Genomic DNA, 16,388 nt, shown 5'->3' on the forward strand with positions numbered 1-16,388 from the left:
CCCTGGTGGCTCAGATGGTAAAGAACCTGCCTGCAGTGCAGGAGACCCAGGTTTGATCCCTGGGTTGGGAAGATCCCCTGGAGGAGGGCAGGGCAACCCACTCTAGTATTCTTGCCTGGAGAAGCCCATGGACAGAGGAGCCTGGAGGGCTACAGTCCACGGGATCACAAAGAGTCAGACATGACTGAGTGACTAACAGTTTACTTTCAAAGCAGTTTTAGCAATGTCTGAAAAAGACACAATATTAATGTAGTAAGTATATATATGCTGCTGCTGCTGCTACGAATACATATATATCTTAAAAATTAAGTTTAACACAGCGCGATGGACAGGGAGGCCTGGTGTGCTGTGATTCATGGGGTCGCAAAGAGTCGGACACAACTGAGTGACTGAACTGAACTGAACTGATGGTAAGAAAGTTCTCAAATTAAAAGCAGGCTGTCTCCAACTATAGAAAATTAAAAGAACAGAGGAATATGAAACACACCATAGAGATGTTATCACTTAAATCTGAAACATGAGAAGTCTACAGAAAAATAACCAATGTCTTCAAGCAGCAAATGGTAAGAAAAGAAAAATAAGAGAGGGAACTGTTCTAGATTAAGAGACCCAGGAAACATGTTATTAAGCTGCTAAGTTGTATCCAATTCTTTTGCAACCCCATGGACTATAGCCCAACAGGCTCCTCTGTCCGTGGGATTTCCCAAGGAAGGATACTGGAGTGGGTTGCCATTTCCTTCTCCAAGGGAATCTTCCCAACCCAGGGATCAAACCTGCATCCCCTGAATTGCAGGCGGATTTTTTACCACTGAGCCACCTGGAAAGCCCAGGAGACATACCAACTAACAACTAAATACAATAGGCAGGCTGTGTTTGGATCTCGTCTTGAAAAATCCAACTATTAAACAAAAAATTTATGTGACAATCAGAGAATCTGAACACTGGAAAAAAGATGTTTTAATTACTGGCTTTTTTTTTTTTTAGGTGTAATAATGATGTTGTTGGACTTTTTAAAAATCCTAAACTCTTAGATTTACATTTTTATGAATAAAATACTACAGTATTTCAAATTCGCTTGATAACAATCTATGTTTTGGGGAAGCAAGGTCTACAGATGAAACAAGATTATCATATGTACATAACTTGAAACTGAATGATGGGTACTTGGGATTTCACTGTATTATTCTTCTAATTTTTATGTACATTTACAATTTTCCATAACAAAATATTTAAAAAGTAAAAGATGTGTGCATTCTAAAAATCAAATATGAATAAAAATATACGAATACACACTGACTTAAAAATTATAGTGGCTCACTTTACAAAGAAGGATGTGTTTATACCAGTGGCTCCTGGCTGATTTTTTTAAAAAGCACAAAACACTAATCCTTTATCATGTTGAATTAAGCTCCTAAAAGCTTATTTTTAAAAATTAACTTGAAGAAACTTAAAAGGAAATGCACTGTCTAGATTACAAGTATTAGATCACTATATTTAGGATACTTGCAAGATAATGAATGGTAGGTAGTGGTATCTAAATTTCATTACTATGTGTATTCAAATAAAATCCATCTCTTCAGAAAGTTAAAATATAAACACAAAAAGTGCCATACCTGTGACATCTTGAAGACTTTCAGCCTCAAAAACATTAAAACAAACACACAAACACTTTATAAATTCTTAAATTATGTGGTGGCTTCTCTGAAAGTGGGAAAGTTCTTTGGGTAGGAAATTAAAAACCCGTATTTTCAGGGTTCTTTATAGAATCCTAAGGTAGCTTCAGTTGAAGAAAAAGGTTTCTAAAATTTTCCCAAATAAAGTAAATATTTCCAGATGTTTTTTACTCCTGATCATCAGCATAATTCATCCCTGGGTTTAGGTGATTCTGATTGTAGCCTCTGAAGAATCCTCCCACATCATGTGACCACCACAGTGAAGACAAGTGAAGAAGCAGAGTCACAGAATAACTAAGTTGGAGGTGTTGAATGTCTGGGCTTGCCAGGTGGCAAAGCGGTAAAGAATCCGCCTGCAATGCAGGAGCTGCGGAAGATGGGGTTTTGATCCCTGGGTCGGGAAGATCCCCTGGAGGAGGGCATGGCAACCCACTCCAATATTCTCACCTGGAGAATCCCACGGACAGAGGAATCTGGCGGGTTACTGTCCATGGGGCCGTAGAGTCAGACACAACTGAGCACGTACTTCCTTGAATGTCAGGAAGCAGACACTCTGCACGTCTTACTTGCTGAGGCAAAGGGGCACTCGAGGAAAAAGCATTCTTTAAAGCCAACTTCATCCAAGAAAAATTATTGACCCTGGGATCACATGGAGATAAAGATGTTCTCTCTTGACCCTGAAACCACCTGTCTGGGCTGGAATTGGAAGCTGTGAGTCTGTGGGATCAAACTCTGATCTCTATACCATCCCATCCCCAGTCCACACTACCAATCAAAATAAATTCTTTTAAAAGTCAGCGTCTATTTTTTCAAAGTAACATTCACCAAACCCAAACGCCCTAGGTTCCTCATTCCCTTACCCAATGTTTATGACCTGGAAATAGTCAGGAACTTCTAGGGACCAAGAAGCCTGGTGACTACAGTCTATGGGGTCACAAGAGTCAGACACAACTTAGTGACTACACCACCAGGCAGGCTCAGGAAAGATGGGACAAACACAAGCTGACCACATCACCCATGGTTATAATGTTGTCCCCTTTACCTAAAAAAAAAACTGAGTGGTTAGGCTAAAAATACTATAAAGTAAGCAAAACTATAATGAAATCATCTCTTCATTACTTAACTGCGGATTATGCAATGGGTGATACAGACACTTCATTTTTTCCTTTCCTATTACCTACTTTTTTTTTTTTTTTTTACAATACTGTATTGGTTTTGCCATACACTGACATGAATCCGCCACGGGTGTACATGAGTTCCCAATCCTGAACTCCCCTCCCACCTCCCTCCCTATACCATCCCTCTGGGTCATCCCAGTGCACCAGCCCCAAGCATCCTGTATCCTGCATCAGACATAGACTGGCAATTCATTTCTTACATGATAGTATACACGTTTCAATGCCATTCTCCCAAATCATCCCACCCTCTCCCTCTCCCACAGAGTCCAAAAGTCTGTTCTGTACATCTGTGTCTCTTTTGCTATCTCGCATACAGGGTTATCATTACCATCTTTCTAAATTCCATATATATGTGTTAGTATACTGTATTGGTGTTTTTCTTTCTGGCTTACTTCACTCTGTATAATCAGCTCCAGTTTCATCCACCTCATTAGAACTGGTTCAAATGTATTCTTTTTAACAGCTGAGTAATACTCCATTGTGCATATGTACCACTGCTTTCTTATCCATTCATCTGCTGATGGACATCTAGGTTGCTTCGATGTCCTGGCTATTATAAACAGTGCTGCGATGAACATTGGGGTACACGTGTCTCTTACAATTGTGGTCTCCTTGGTGTGTATGCCCAGCAGTGGGATTGCTGGGTCATATGGCAGTTCAATTTCCAGTTTTTTTAAGGAATCTCCACACTGTTCTCCATAGTGGCTGTACTAGTTTGCATTCCCACCAACAGTGTAAGAAGGTTCCCTTTTCTCCACATCCTCTCCAGCATTTATTGCTTGTAGACTTTTGGATTGCAGCCATTCTGACTGGCGTGAAATGGTACCTCATTGTGGTCCTGATTTGCATTTCTCTGATAATGTTGAGCATCTTTTCATGTGTTTGTTAGCCATTTGTACGTCTTCTTTGAAGAAATGTCTATTTAGTTCTTTGGCCCGTTTTTTGATTGGGTCGTTTATTTTTCTGGAATTGAGCTGCATAAGTTGCTTGTATATTTTTGAGATTAGTTGTTTGTCAGTTGCTTCATTTGCTATTATTTTCTCCCATTCCGAAGGCTGTCTTTTCACCTTGTTTATAGTTTCCTTTGTGTTGTGCAGAAGCTTTTAATTTTAATTAGATCCCATTTGTTTATTTTTGCTTTTATTTCCAGTATTCTGGGAGGTGGATCATAGAGGATTCTGCTGTGATTTATGTCGGAGAGTGTTTTGCCTGTGTTCTCCGTACTACCTACTTTTTAACCATTTATTTCGATGGAAGGAAAAGGAAAAAAGGACTTGAACTGGCAACGGTCAATAAACAACTGACTACACTAAATTCAATCAATGCCCTTTTTTACATCTGCACAAAAAGCCTAATTAAGGAAATGGTTACATTAGGATGTCTTTTTATTGTAGTGGTCAACCTAGTGCAAAGAATACTGGATGGGCTGCCAGAAACACGAGTCAGGAGACTCATCCCTAGTCCTGGTTCTGCCAAAATAACCAACAGAAGAAAGAGCCAGAGCAAGTCACTTGGCTTGTCTTCACCTTGTTTTAGCAGAGGTTTCCCCATATTTAAAATGGTGAGGGTGAACTAGATGTTTTTCTGTTCCCACTTTCTCGGCTCCCACAGGCACAGGTGAAATAACACAGGAGTGCCATTTATACAATGCAGGAAATGGAAATGACCACAGGCCACAAACACGTTTCAGTGATAAGGCGGCAGCTACCTAACTGGGAAAGAACTGCACTGGCACTGTTGCCCATGACCTTTCAAGGGCATGGTGAACTATTTCAGCATAACACAGTGAGGAAAGAAAGCCTGGTCAGAGCTACGTTAGTGTAATATGATGTGGGAATTTGAGTCAGCATGATGTATAAGAAATATTTTGTCTACATTCCCATGGTTTGCAATTTCCTTACTAAATCTTGAGCTGTTTTTTGAAAACCTACTTCTGCAATGACGTAAGCAGTGTGGCAGCCAGACCTCACTTCCCAAGCCCTCTCTGACTATCACTTGGCTACAAAGCACAACTGAGGCTACATTTGAACTGGGCAAAAGAAGGCAGAAGTTGGCTTTCCTTTGCTTTTACCTGCCTTTGTTTCAGCAATTTAGTGATCAAGAAACAAATCTAGGAGAAATCTTTTAACTTTTAGCTTTTTTCTCATTCCATATGCTAATTCTACAAGCATATCGCCATCTGGATTGATCATATGCTGCTTGCAAACAAAATACTCTAAGATGATCAACACGGATTTCCACTGAACTCTAGATTTGGCAGCAAGTCTTAGAAAAAGCTGACCCCACTTGAGGTAACATTAAATACTGGAATAAACTAACTTTTCCTTCCCCTTAATTTGCAAAGTAAGGAAAAACCGATATTCTAATAAATCAACCCACTCACACTAAGCAAAACAAGTATCTTTTGTTAAAAAATAAACCCTCTCAACAAGTCTCCCTATAACAGCCTGTTGCTCTATGTCTTATTTATCTGTTTCTTTGTATGGAAAGCTTCTCCAGTCCCTAGCCTTTCCACTGAATCTCAACAAAATTATTTTTATACTTGGGTTTCTCCTGTGGACCACTAGCTGCTATAGATAACAACCTTGCCTTTAAAGCAGATACGGCACAAAGCTTCTCATCAGCATCTAAGAAACATTCCTAAATATCATGAAAATAACCGTGCAAACTAACTTCCAGAAGAATTTGAATTCCTGGGTGGCAGAGACAAGTTCTGCCTTACTTATTTTGAAGGGGTGTGAAAACCTGAGCTACCCTTTTTGGTTTTACTCACTTTTAAAAGACAAGAAATCATATTAATCAAATGCCAATAAATATTTCCAGTCAAAATTATAAACAAAAACACACACTCATCTGCTGTCCCATCACCTGAAAAATAAGTAACAAGAAAGAGATGAAAAGTGATCATGAAAAGGATGCTATGCCCCTTTATTGCAACACCTGCAGAGAGCAGACCTCTTAAAAAAGTCATCACTTCTGAATCATTTCTAAATATACTACTATGTACTTGGCCTTGAGGTACACCCATTGGCTACTTGTTGACACGATAAGAACTTACCACAGTGAGGTTCAGAGCTCTTCCAGGAAAGGCACACTAAAGAATTCTCCTATATTGCCAGAACCTCTCAGATTTGAGGCGTATAACTACCCTAGCAAGACCACTCAGCACACAGAACTGAAACCCATAATTACAGGCCTAATGGGTAATCATAGCCATGTAAATGCGAGAGCTGCCATATGTGCACAGCTTTTCTGATCACCAAAAGCTCACTGAGATAACTCCTGTCTGTAAGCAGAATCATTCACAAAGATCATGCCTTTGAAACTCTCCCAGGAAGTGAACAAAAACTTTATGTTACTATCAATTTTTTCCCCATTAAATAAACAGAAGGAATAGTAGAGACCAGGAGTGTAAGAGAAAGCAACAATGAAAGAGGAGGTCTGGTTTGTAGGTTGCAGCAAACCAAGTGAGTGAATTCAAATAAGAGGATTTCTGAGATTCCTTTTACCCTCATTATTATTTTGTCCTATCCCCCCAAAGAAGTGCCATGCTTGAACTGTCTTCGGATTCCTAACCCAAGTTCTACACAAACATCACATTTATCTTAGATATCCACTCATCAGCTTATGAGTTTTCTCCATCACTGCATGCTCGTTTCCTAAAACATCAGGTATCATTTTTTAACACTGTATTCAGGAAGCCCCTCTCATTATCCCTTCTGTCCAAAACAACTCTATCCATTCAGGCCCTCTACTCTTAAACCAGAAGGCAGAGAGAAAGAAAAAAAAAAAAATCTCAAATGTTCTGTTTTGTACCTGTATTCAAAAGCAACATCTGCTATGAGTTGTGGAACCATCTGTTGCCCACTTGGCCATGGGAAGGACGGTGCAGGCCACAGACATGGAGTGTCACAGGTTGCACAATAGAATTATGCCCATCTTGGGGCTGACACACCCAAGCATACGCTCCACAGTCACCATAGCTAACACTACCCTTCCCCCATCAAACAGTGTATTTCCTTATAGAGAATGGTACTTCTAAATTCTCACAAAGGGTTGTCAGTTTTTTAAAAAGTTTCATTGCCTGAATATCAGTTTCTAAATTCTCTAATCCTGGGTTGCACCTAAAACTAACATCAGTCACTAATACATTTGAGACTTTATCAGTCACTATTTTGGGGCATCTCAGTTTTTGTGTCTATAAAACAAAAAAGTTGAGTCCAGTGACCTCTGAGTCTCCCTGACACTGTAACACTTCCAAATTCTGTAATTTTAAGCCAGCTCAAACTCGGTGAACACAAGTTCCTTCACATCTATGGTATATTAACTCCTAATGCCAAGGTCAAAAGAATCTACTGCAGACAAAAACGTCTCTTTAGGTTGAGCAAGAACACAGTTTCTTGAAGACCCAAATTAGATTAAGATCCCTAAACTTGTTAACATATGCCCCCAAGGTACTATCCTAATGAAGAGTTTGGGGCTCAATAATTTATTGTTTGTGTGTCCTGGACATTATAGGATATTACCCAGCATCTGAGGCCTCTACCCACTAGAGGCCAGTCAAAGTTGGCCATTGGGGTTGTCCCCTGCCCCTAGTTGAGACAACCAAAAATGTCTCTCCAGTCATTGGTTGATAACCCCTGGAGAGCAAATATCCCTCTCACTCCACCGCCTCCATTTAGAATTGCTGCTGTTGTATATACCAGAGCTTTATAATAAAGCACATCATTTGAAAGATGTTTTTGTTTCAAATAGATGACATTTACACAGTTAATACATGTATTAAGGCTTAACAGATAGTCAGATTTATAAAACACATGTATTCCACTTGGAAGATGTACAAAACCACTGTCTTTCCAAGTTATTATAGAACCAACCACCTTCCTGCTAAGGGCTGAGAATTAGCATGCAAAGTCATAACCACAACTGCTCTTTAAAAGTGTTTAAAAGCATTCATGTTTTTCACAGTAACTCTTCTAGTGCACTCCAGAATCAACGCTTGCAAACAGCACAGACCTCAAAACAGGGTTTGGAGGAAACAGCAAAATCGAGTGGTGGGTTTAATCACTTCAGCTTTTTCTTCCCTTTCTTGTGCAAAAGCCAGGAAATAAAATATTTCTGAAAAGCTTGTTAAAGAGTTCCAGCTTTGATACAGGGTTCTTTAAGAAAGGAGGTAGGAGGTAGCCAGCTCTCTGATGAATTTCCCGTGTCTTTTCCTCCTGCACTTCAAATGGGGATCCAAGAGGCCATCCCTTAAATCCAGTCCTCAGCCCGAAAGGACAGCAGCTGGCAGCAGCACTAAACAGATTGAAGGCCGCAAACTGACTGAAATGATGACTACTAGCCAAACATCTCATTTTTCCATTTGTGAAAAAGGCTGCGATTTGCAAACTTCTGGGTCTCAGGAGGTGAAGGCTACACTACTCAGCTAAGCAAAACCTCGACTCCCCCTCACTTTTAAAGGAAATCGCAGTTATAAACTTTCAGGGACTTTACAGAGTTTCTCAAGGACATATGTTTAAATTTCCACAGTATATATGTAAGACAAAAACAATTAAAAAAAAATCTTTTAATAACCTAAGTCCAGGAAATGAAAAGGGAATCATGAATAGACACAACTGTTACTTTTCAGAGAACCTTAGCTCTTTATTCAAACAAATATTTACACAATTGAGGGCAATGGTACCAGGGATATAGCCATTCTGTTAAAACAGTGGGCAACTCTAAAGATTTATTTATCCCAAATCAGACTACTCTGTTGCTATCCTACCAGGAACGAAGAATTCAAGTGCTCCCAGGGCAAAAGTTTAACTAACCCTCTGAAATTGTGAACTTCATTTAGACCTCTCCCAGCTGAATTCAGATGTTAGAATCTTGGAGACAAATCTTAAGGGCTTGTTAAGCCAAACTACGAAGCTAAAAGTTACAAGTCCAATACTTGAAAATTAATATCTGTAATTAATACATTCATATGATGCAGGGAAATGTGACTGACATATATTCACCCTAAAAGCAAGCCACATTTTTATGCCTCTTCTCTTAGTTCCACTCCCAGCTGCGTCTGGCTGTGACTAGCCATGCATTCTAGAATTCTTGAGAGCAACTTGAGAGCAGGAGAAGGAAGATTTCTAGGGAAGACAGCAGGGCCAGGAGACAGGACTTTCAGCAAGTGGACCAACATAAAAGCCAGCGGGCGCAGTTCTTGCTTTTACATGAGAAAGGTAGATGGGTAGCAGGTTCGATTTCCGAAGCGCTTTCAAACAGGAAACCCCAACTTTGGAAGGGACAGCCTGTCAGCCTTTTAATTTCCTGGCGGTGGCGGGAGTTAGCCAGGTCCTCGGCGCTTTAGTTAAGAGATGATTGTTGAAGCTAAGTTATTCGGTACACCAGCAAACATTTCAGCTGCGCCTCGGCAGTGCCGGGCGCGGGTGAAACAGGGGTTCAAAGCGTTCCCTACTTCCAGGCGCTATCTCTAGGGGTGCGGAGGCCGCCATACCATACTTTTGGGGGAAAACCACGTCCAAACAGGCATTAAGAGTCTCTGGACGGTTTAAACTCGCGAGCCCCAGTTTTGAAACAAAGTGAACCAGAAGGACAGCTAGCTAGATATTTGGGGGAGGGGGTCTTTTCTGAATTGCTCGACCACACCATCCAGCAGCGGACCTTCTCTTTTCTCCGCCCCCGGCGACAAAGCAACTGTAATCGCGATCCCTCTCTCCAGGAGTATCCAGACGTCTCTGCCAAAGTTGCCTCGGGTCCCCCCAAATCCCGCCCGTTCCCTACGATCGCTCTGTGAGCCGCTCTTCCACCTCGCCACTCCCTCCTGAGGATCCTCTCTACCGAAGTCCACCCATTCTTGGGGTTCAAAGCTGCGCAGCCCAGCCTGGGCTTTTGTCCCTGCAGCTTGCAAGAGAAGCAAGAAACTCTGCACCCACTCACCGTCTCATCTTCCCTCCGAGTCGCCGCTCTCCACCGGCCCCGCCGCCGGCGCTTGGCCCCCGCCTCCCTCCCACCCTCCCTTCGGCCCCGACCCCCCGGGCCCAGCCGCCGCCGCCGCCCCAGCTGCAGCGGTCCAGCCACTCCGGCCTCGCCGTGCGCAGTCAGCGCGCCCCTCCTGGCCCGGGCGGCCGCTGCCTCCTCTCCGCCCCCAACCCTCGGACGCGCAAATGGGCGGCGACCAACTCGGCGGCGGGGGAGGCAGCGCCCCCGGGGACCCGCTGAGAGGCTAGAAACCGGCGAGGGCCCCTCCAGCCCGCCGGCCGCCGCCTCCTCCTCACCTGGCGGGTCGGCGCGGCCGGGTGTCCGCGGCGAGAGAGAGGAGGCGCGCTGCCGGCACCCAGCCGCTGGGTGCAGTCCCCCTCGGGCCGCGGTGGTGGGCTCCGCGCCGCTGGGTCCCGCGCCCCGGCCCCCTTCGAGCGCGCCGCGGCGGGCACCTAGGGTCTCGGAGCAGGGAAGTGGGCGAAGGTGCCGGGCAATTGGCAGTCGAGGCTTTTACTGCTGCGGGAGGGATCTGGCCCCATCGGAGGGCGCCAGCTTCGAGGAGCCGCGTTTACAGCCGCGGTGGAGACTGTGTGGCAGGCTTTCCTAAGGAGCTGGAAGAAGGGCGGGAGGGTGCACGTCCTCCAGCTAAGATCTCCTCACCCAGCGGGGAAGTTTCTACTGGGAAACTCCTGGTGACCGCGCCTCCTCCCGACAGTTCGCCCGCGGGCAGGTACCTGATGCGTCAGAAAAGCAGTTCGGCAAAGCTGTTGGGGCACCGTCTCAGCTGAGGATTTTAAACTAACTTGTGCTGATTTCCTTTCGGTTATTTCTCTCCAAAGTTTCTACATTTTCTAGCGTGTTTTTCTCAGTTGCTGCAACCAATGAAAACAATGCTGATATGAATGGAGGGTGCGTTCGCGGAAGGTGACCAATTGGACTTAGGCGTCCTTAGCCCATCTCCCCAAGGGAGACTGTGAACCTCTGGCAAGTTCTGGGTGATTCTCTGGCTTACAATAAGAAAGGTCATCAGTCCTGGAGAAACTCACAATAGCAAGAAAGAGCACAATAAAGTGCAAACTCATTTCTGGTCAGAATTGCTTTGATTGGGCAAGTTGTTTCAACTGCTAGCAACAATGTCATCTACACCAGGGGTCCCCTAACACCCAGGATCTAATGCCTGATAATCTGAGGTGGAGCTGATGTAATAATAATAGAAATATGAAGTGCACAATAAATGTAATGCCCTTAAATCATCCGGAAACCATACTCTCCCCTCCCCATTTGTGGAAAAATTGTCTTCTATAAAACAATTTTGTTTGAAAAAATTGCAAACAATTTTGAAACCGGTCCCTGGTGCCAAAAACGTTGGGGAACACTGATATACAATATAGTAACAATGATAACTGACATTGTAGGATGGATAAGAAGCTTCTGGATAATGTATACAAAGTTCCTGACGCCATCAGGCACTCAAAAATAACTTATTTATAATGCACTTTTCATTTTTGCAAGTAAAGTCTGACTTCTAATTTACAGGAGAGGCTCACCTCTGAGCTCCTTGCTGTTCTACAGGCATTATTTTTCCCTGCCCTGGCTCTTTCTCCCACAGAAACATAAAGAAACCAATAGGACACTTAAATGGCCCAGCAGTTTCCCCCTATTGGATCATCCCATCCCTATAAAAACATGTTCTTGCTCCCATCTTAAAAACAAAAAAACTCTTGAACCTGCTTCCTCCTCCAGCCACTTATCCTCCTTCCCCCCACCCCCTTCTCAGCCACAGCTAAAGAAAAGCCACCTCCAAGTTTTTTCTTCCCATTTATTCCAATCAGGCTTTTGCTTCTACTATGTCCGGTAGAACTCTTTCTGTCAAGAGAAGACTCCTAAATTGGATGCTTTCTCAGGTCTCATCTCATTTGAACTATCAGCAGAAATTAACAGTTGCACATTTTTTTTTCCCTGTAAACTTTATTTGGACTTCCACAACTTCTTCATTTTTTTTTTTTTCCTCCTAACTCCACTGCTGGTTCTTTCTCAGTCTCCTTTGCTGGTCCCCTCTCTTCTCCCAGTGTCCAGAGTCCCCAGAATTCTGACTTTGGACCTCATGTCTATTTACACTCACTCCCTGGGTTATCTCATCTTGTCTCCTGGCACTGTAGATCACCTGTGTGGTGATGACTCCCAAAATTTACCTCCAATCTGAACATCCCCCATGAACTCCAGGCTACTGCCCACTTAGATGCCTACTAGGCTTCTCCCACCCACTCCAGCGTTCTTGCCTGGAGAATCCCAGGGACGGGGAAGCCTGGTGGGCTGCCGTCTATGGGGTCACACAGAGTCGGACACGATTGAAGCGACTTAGCAGCAGCAGCAGCAGGCTTCTCCCACCTAACATTCTTGACTCTGAAATTCTGAAATTCTTTCCTCTGTCCCCCAGCCACTCTGTCTCAATTGAAATCTTCCTGACATCAGGCCCCAAACCTGGGTGTCATCCTTGACTTTTCTATCATATTTCGAATCCAATCCATCAGGGGGAAAAAAATCATCTCTCTTTTCAAAATAAATCCAAAATTGAATTACTTACTACCTCCATGACTGAGCAACTAGCACACACACGTGCACACACACACACCACTGTTATTAGCACCCTAATCTACTATCATGTCTTGATTTTATCTTTGACCTCTTCCTACTTTTGCCCTCATGCAGGCAGCTCTCAATACAGCCAGAAGATATCAGCAAGGTACAAGAGTTAATGAAATGTGAAATGCAGACTCCAACATCTTAAAATGTATAGGAGGCACTCAAAATTTAGCATATTATTGTAATAATTGTTCTTATCAGAATTTTTTAGTTATAATGATATTTGTAAAAATAGAAAGAAAAAAAAAGGTATGAGCTCTTTCCTTCTACTTTTTCCATTTCCTGGATTCTTTAAAACAAAGTCCCCTGTTTAATCATAGACCCAGACACACCTCCCCTTGTCTGCCATTCCCTATTGTCCACCAGGGATATTGTGTTATAAACAGGAGAACTTCCTTTCCTTTCCTTTCTCTAGGATCTATAGTGGTTAATAGTATCTGATGGTACTTTTCAAAGGTGAAGTGTGGCACACAGAGATATAATTAATTATTTATGGATTATTTCATTTGCAGTTAGTTTTCATTAGCATAGACTGGTTGGACTTGATTAGCTCATGTCCTGAATCTGTACTTCTTTTCCTTCTGCAGTAATAGCCCAATAAATCTTTGAAGCTACCAACTTGGCCATGATTTGGCCAGTGGAGCAACTGTTTGAAGTGAAATTATCTTTAATATTATGCCTCTGTAAAGAATCGAGGTTTTATTTGCAGAGTGCAGTGGAATGATCATTGATTTTGTAATCATGAAGATCTGGGTTTAATCCCTGACTCAGCCCCTTTACCAATCAAATAATTTGAGTGTGTTATTTACCTTCATTGAGAAACAAGTTTCTTTTCTGAAGAAATGGGATGAATAACACCCAACTCATATGTTTATGAATTAACGTGATAATGTAGCTATCATTCCTGTACAGGAGAAAGCACAGAGATTACTCAAAAGTGGTTTCTTTATATTATTATTATTCTTTTTAAATGAAAATAGTATATATTTAAGGTGGACAACAGGCATATTTTATGGACATACATGTCGTGAAATGATTGCTATAGTCAAGCTAATTAACACCTTCTCACATAGTTAATTTAACTTTTGTATGTAAATGAGAACAGTGTAAATCTAATCTCACCAAATGCCGTATATTTAACAAGGTATCATGCTGTTGCATTAGATGTTCATACTTATTTATCATTTAACAGCTTTGTACCTTTTGATGAACATCACCCCATTTCCCTCATCTCTTTTCCCCTGGTAACCACCTTTCCACACTCAGCTTCTATGTAATGTACATTTTTAGGTTCCACATTAAGTGAGGTCATGAAGATTTTTTTCTTTCTGTGCCTGGTTTATTTCACTTAGCAGAATGTCCTCATCAAAAGAGTAGTTTCCAACCACACTTGTTCTTCTCCGTTGTCAGTGACATCAGCCATCATTCTGTACTGTCTTATTGAAGCTTAGTTCATAAATTCCTTTTAGAATTTAGTACTAGGATAAATTTTCTCTCAAAAAAGCTATGCACTTTTGTTTCTTAGAAAAGTTACCTTCATCTATTTTCACATTAGATTTGCAGTCATTGTTAAGAAGCACAGTGTCACATTTACTATTAAATTATTGTGCTATTATAAATTACAATTTTTAATATTTAGTAGTACAGTTTAATGTATTATAATGAATGGACTTTCCAGGTGGCTCAGTGGTAAAGAATCTGCCTGCCGATGCAGGAGACCCAAGAGACAAGGGTTCAGTCCCTGGGTTGGGAAGATCCTCTGGAGTAGGAAATGCCAACCTGCTCCAGTATTCTTGCCTGGAAAATTCCATGAGCAGAAGAGCCTGGTGGGCTACAATCCATGGGGTCGCAAAGAGTCAGACATGACTTAATGACTAAGCACACACGTATATCATAATGCATAATGTAATATAGTAGTACTACTATAAATTAAGTTGTTAAGTTATTGTATCAAGGATTTTTGCCTCCTACTCTTTTTCATGTGTTCAATATATTCACATTCCAATGACCTTATTGGATACTTGGATTTTACTCTACACTCTAATATATATAAATATCCAAATATATTAAGTAAAAATAATACATCAACTCTTCAAATTAACAGCAGAAAATTAACCAAAATTAAAGTGGAAATGTACTCCCATGTGCTGCTTTATGTGCAAACTATTATAAGATTGACTCTCTAATTATGATAATTATTTAAATACATTTGAAGCATCTGATTAATTTCTGCATAAAAATGTTTCTTTATGTCCTGCCCCCAATTTTTTCTGTCAGTTTGTATTGGAATCAGACAGGAAAAGGATGCTGGGACTTTGTGGGTCTGCGTCCCCTTTAAATTACTCTATCCTAGCTGTGTTTATCTGGTTTACTTTTCTAATCACTTGAGGAACTTGAATTGGTCTACTTTTCCTGCATGGCAGACTTAAAACAAACAGTTTTCTTTGTAGGTTATCTGCTCATCACAGAAAGAAAAAAAACAAAACAGTGCTGCATCAGTGGTAATCCTTGATATTGCTGGGATGCTGGGAAGTCATTTTCTTTTCTCTGTTTCTCCTCTTTAATTTTTCTTTCAATTGACCTTTATCAACCCTCCAACAATCTCATATTTTGAATTCAAATTCTCCCATAATGTAATATAAGTTGTTGTTGTTCAGACACCCAGTTGTGTCCAGCTCTTTGTGATCCCATGGACTGCAGTATGCCAGGCCTCCCTGTCCCTCACCATCACCTATATTTATTTATTTTGGAGTCATATTTTTTCAGGAATAAGTGTTTGATGTGCCAGATATATAAAGACTTCATTGCACTAGAGACTTCTGATAGCTCAGAGCAGAAGATTCAGAACATGAGGTTTGTTAAACACGAGGGAAAATTTACCAAATGTCTACTCTGTTCCAGACTTCCTAGGTGGTGCTAGTAGTAAAGAACCCGCCTGCAGATGTAGGAGACAAAGGATGCAGGTTCAGTCCCTTGGTGAGGAAGATCCCCAAGAGAAGGGCATGTCAACCCACTCCAGTATTCTTGTCTGGAGAATCCCATAGACAGAGGAGCTTGGCAGTCTACAATCCATAGGGTCGCAAAAAGTCAAAATGACTAAAGAGACAGCATATACACTACTCTGTTCCACACAATATGCCTAGATGGGTGGGAAATGGAGATAAGACATTTGTTGTGTGTCTATATATAGGAATTTACTGCCTGGCATACAACTGTAATGTGATCATGAAATGCAAAAATCTAGAGAAAGTGATACAAATGAGTTCAGAGAAGGAGTCTATCAGGGAAGACAACGTGTGTGACCTTCGTATTGAAAGAACAGTCTTCCGGCAGAGGAGACAGCAGGCACACAGCTGCTGGGCAGTAAAGCCAAGGCAGGTTAGGGAAGCGGTGAGTAATGCAGCTTGCCTGAACCCACAGTACATGGCAGGAGGCTCGGGAGGTAAGATCTGGGGGTCTGGGGGGAGGTTTGAGGAGAGGGAAGAGATGGGACCTTGAATTTTAGATTTTATGTCTAATACCATTTTAATTATGTCATTTCCTTTCCTCCTAAACTTATACTGGCTCCTCCTTGCCTGATAAATACAGGAAGAGCCAGCAGCTCTGTTGTGATTATATAGCAATAGGGTGAAAGAGAAAGACAAGCTCCAGCCACAGAATTTAAAGACCAATAAAGTAGTCCAGGTTCTGTGTCCTAACATGTCAGACAAGGTTATCAATCCAAGAAAAGGTTGCTCAATTGAATATTTACTGCTGCTGCTGCTGCTAAGTCGCTTCAGTCGTGTCCGACTCTGTGCGATCCCATAGACGGCAGCCCACCAAGCTCCGCCATCCCTGGGATTCTCCAGGCTAAGGGCCCAGTTAAGATCCTGAGTCTCCTTGCCTTCTCTTGACTGCCATCCATTTTTTAAAA

The 16,388-nt window shown here is 42.0% G+C and overlaps 1 protein-coding gene across 12 annotated transcripts in view; it reads right to left on the bottom strand.

Moving 5' to 3' along the window:
- The window catches only part of PHLDB2 (pleckstrin homology like domain family B member 2), a 246,202-nt gene that overhangs the window by 108,278 nt on the left and 121,536 nt on the right, over window positions 1-16,388 (bottom strand). For 2 of the 12 annotated variants that reach the window (XM_040223927.1, XM_040223906.1), the window contains exon 1: window positions 10,129-15,111. The exons of 8 other annotated variants lie outside the window; for them this stretch is intronic. The gene's annotated coding sequence lies outside the window, so the exon portion shown is untranslated. Of the gene's footprint in view, window positions 1-9,790; window positions 9,965-10,128; window positions 15,112-16,388 lie in introns of those variants that run through there. 2 more of the 12 variants (XM_040223973.1, XM_040223898.1) reach the window with 1 other exon arrangement.

Source organism: Oryx dammah, unplaced genomic scaffold (assembly GCF_014754425.2).
Source record: "Oryx dammah isolate SB20612 unplaced genomic scaffold, SCBI_Odam_1.1 HiC_scaffold_2, whole genome shotgun sequence".
NCBI lineage: Eukaryota > Metazoa > Chordata > Mammalia > Artiodactyla > Bovidae > Oryx > Oryx dammah.